The following is a 3,713-nucleotide window of genomic DNA, read 5'->3' on the forward strand; positions in this document are numbered from 1 at the left end:
TACTAGCATTTCAGTATATCATAAATTATATTGTGTTCTTGCCAACAAAAAACTACAGTAACTAGGTATCACTCATTCTTGCATTCTAATACATGCAGTGTATATTATGATTTAAGTTTGAGTTTTAAAGTATAGTTTTGGCATGTTATTATTCTGCAAAGTATAATGTGGGTGGGTCTATACTAAATTATCGATATGAAATCATTGGTATAGATCAAATATTGCAATGGTAGTGTTGTTATGCAACCTATTGACAACACTCTGTATTAAGTTTTGTATCATAAAGCAAGAACAATAGCAACGATAGGAGGTGACAAATTTAATCGATTGGGTGGGAATAGATAAATAAAAAACAATCTATTAAATATTATTATAAAGGTTTTGATTCAATCATCCATTAAACATAAAGTTTATTCAATTCGTGCATTAAAAATATTCAACAAACTCACGTATCAAATTTTGAGAATTTTTTAATCAATTTTTTAATAGATTTTGAATACGTATTTAGAGTTATTTTTTTTGGGGTGAATGAATGGATCCTTAGACCAAAACAATTTTATTCTACTGGATTCAAGATAGGTTTTTGTAGTGTGCTTTTAAAATATATTAATAGTTTTAATAAATAATTGAATATTTATAAATATGGTGGTGGTCATTGGTGACCAACTACACACATTTTTATTATTAAATTAATAGTAAATGAATAAAAATATTTTTAAATATAATTTTATTTTGAAAAAAATATTTATTTTAAAAATAATTTACAAAAATCATTTTTTGAGTTTTATGAAAACGTATTAATTTTTAAAAATAATGTAAATTTGTATAAAATATAATAAACTTTGAAAAAACTAGGTGTGTTATACAAATTCAATATAAATTTAATATATTTTATACAACTTTGTAAGTTACATCTCATTATATATGTATTACAAAATTTATAGAAATGAATGAACTCAGCTATCTTGTTTTTTTTGTTAGTAAACTCTATTGTTTAGTGAAACTAATAATCTTCAAATTACAGTTTACTGTATAAGGCATGGATTTCCTTCAAAGAGAGAACACAATCGTGCCCCTTACACAATCTTTATATTGATACGAAATTCACAATGCACTCAGGTAGAAGCAAAACTTTCTCTATTAATTCTCCATTTAGTTTTACTTTACTAGTGTAATGTACTTCAATGCAGTAACCATTAAAGGGAATGTCATATATGACCGGTATCTAAAATCCACATGTATCTAATTGTTATTCAACTGGTTAATGGTGAAAACTATAATTTTCTTCTTCTCAAACTAATTAGGTTCTAGTTTATTTCGTTTGGATTTGAACAAATTATATATTTCTTCAAGAGGTTTACACAAGACTATCCATAAACTCATGTAATTTTTTTCTGACAAAATTAGTTATCATCAGAATGTACAAATATGTAAAAGGAAATAAAATATTTAGGTTCTGTTTGTATTGTAAATTTTCAGTTGAAATATGATGAGAGTATATAGAATAAAATTGAAAACATTAAACATCAGCTGGTTTGCCCGAGAGGTTAAGGGGGAAGACTTAAGATCTTCTGCACATAAGTGCGCGTGGGTTCGAACCCCACAGCCAGCATTCATTGTTTTTTTTAAAACCACTCACATTTATCTTAACATTTGATACAAACTTCTACAATGACTTTCATTAAACACAACTGATAATTCTCCACTTAGACCTAATTAAGTGATTATTTTTCCAAGAAACTTGATCAGAATATAAAATGTTACTACTAATAAAGATGATTTCAAATACAGTACTATGATATAATTATTTGTCAACTAGTAAAATCCTAAAAAACTTCATCATTTCTAACTAACTTGATGTTATTAATACAATTACAATCATTCGATTATTATGATGAATATTACAAAGGTCACAAGTTAAAAAGCTCAATATAGAATACCTTTATTTTGGGTAAATCTAATTTTGTACACATTTTATCCTTTCAAAGACTCAAAATACTAGATAATGCCTTATGTAACCATGATTAGATTGATATGTGTCAAACAATATCTTGTAGTACTTTGATAAAAAATTAACCTGATAACTATTTTATTCAACTTCAATTTGATTTGAATGAGATGAAATTTGCTTCTCTATTTAGATTTATGAGTATGTGATCTCTCCATGATGATGGCAAGAATAGGAAAATTAAGATCGTTGGATGCCCTATATTGATTTTGGTCAAGAAACTCAAACTTTTGAAGGCAAAACTTATTGGAAGATGTTTTGTTTTGTTCTGGTGCGCATGATAAGATTAAAGAAGCTAAGGATATATTAGTCCATTTAAAGGAAGGAGGAGAATCTTAGAAAAAAAAGAGAAACACAATCACAACACAAGAATATAATGTGAAAAATTTAAAAATCGGAGAAAAAACTACGATCCTTATCAATAGATTAATCCAGGCCCCTAATACATCCACACGCTCCAAAACAAATATTTAACTACATCTCACAACACTCTAATACAAGAGTATAAGAGAACAAAGAAAGTCAAATACAAGCTTAAAATGCTTTTGACTAATACCTCTTGGAATGAAGAACTTGAATCCTATATATAGTCTTGGACTCCCTATTTTTTTTACAAAAGTAAGCGACATGAGATTTTGAAGAACTTATATCTTATATATAGTTTTGGATCATCTCTTCATTCACAAAATTAAACGATGTGGACTTTTTCAATATATATATTTTCAGCCAACCCCAACACTCTCCACCTTGATTGAAAATAATACATAAACTTTCATTGTCTTCGCCGACAATTATACTCCATCATAAAGAGTATCAACATATATATTTTCAATCAACCTCAACAATTTCCATAATGATTGAAAATAATACATAAATTTTCACAGTCTTCACTGACAATCATACTCCATTATAAAGAGTATAGTTACTTGAAGCTACATCACTCCAAGAATTTTTACATTGTCTTCACTAACAACCATAGTTTTAAAAATTAACATACTCTCTCATGAAGAATATATTTCACTTGAAGATAAACCACTTCAAGAATTTCACATTGTCTTCACTGACAATCGTAGTTTAAAAAACTATCATACTCTCTCATGAAGAATATATTTCATTTGAAGTTAAACCATTTCAAGAATTTCACATTATCATCACCGACAATCATATACTTTATCATGAAGAATAAATTTCACTTTAAGGTAAACCACTCAAAGAATTTCACATTGTCTTCATCGACAATCATAATTTTAAAAAACTATCATACTCCACCTAAAGAAGAGTATGCTTCACTTCAAGTTAAACCACTTCAAGAATTTTCACATGTCGAAAATCAGGTTGAAATATTATGGCGCAACTTCCTTGTTGGCAGGAAGCTATTCAACCACAAAAATAATCTTGCACCCTGTGTAATCTTGATTGTATCAATACATCTTTGACTTGAACTTTCTACAAGTAAAAAAAATTTTCTTCCATCAATTTTCTCTAGCCCAAACTACACAAATGTTTTTTTACTGCAGCTCATCAACTGTAACACCCTTCTAAAATACCCCAAAAGTTTAATTAAAATAACAACGTATATTAATCAGAGTAAATATGCAATTAAGGGTGTCACACAATTACTTCACCCATTCACCATGATAACTGTCATGCTCTTTTATTAATTCAAAACATACAGCATTTGCACAATACGCAGCGGATAGAGATT

General features: G+C 27.9%; 1 non-coding gene across 1 annotated transcript; it reads left to right on the forward strand.

The window, feature by feature from the left end:
• Window positions 1-1,529: 1,529 nt before the first annotated feature.
• TRNAL-UAA (transfer RNA leucine (anticodon UAA)) lies at window positions 1,530-1,612 on the forward strand. The gene has a single exon. It is a non-coding gene; the product is annotated as a tRNA-Leu (tRNA).
• The last annotated feature ends 2,101 nt before the right edge of the window (window positions 1,613-3,713 follow it).

Source organism: Lathyrus oleraceus, chromosome 7 (genome assembly GCF_024323335.1).
Source record: "Lathyrus oleraceus cultivar Zhongwan6 chromosome 7, CAAS_Psat_ZW6_1.0, whole genome shotgun sequence".
In the NCBI taxonomy this organism is placed as follows: domain Eukaryota; kingdom Viridiplantae; phylum Streptophyta; class Magnoliopsida; order Fabales; family Fabaceae; genus Lathyrus; species Lathyrus oleraceus.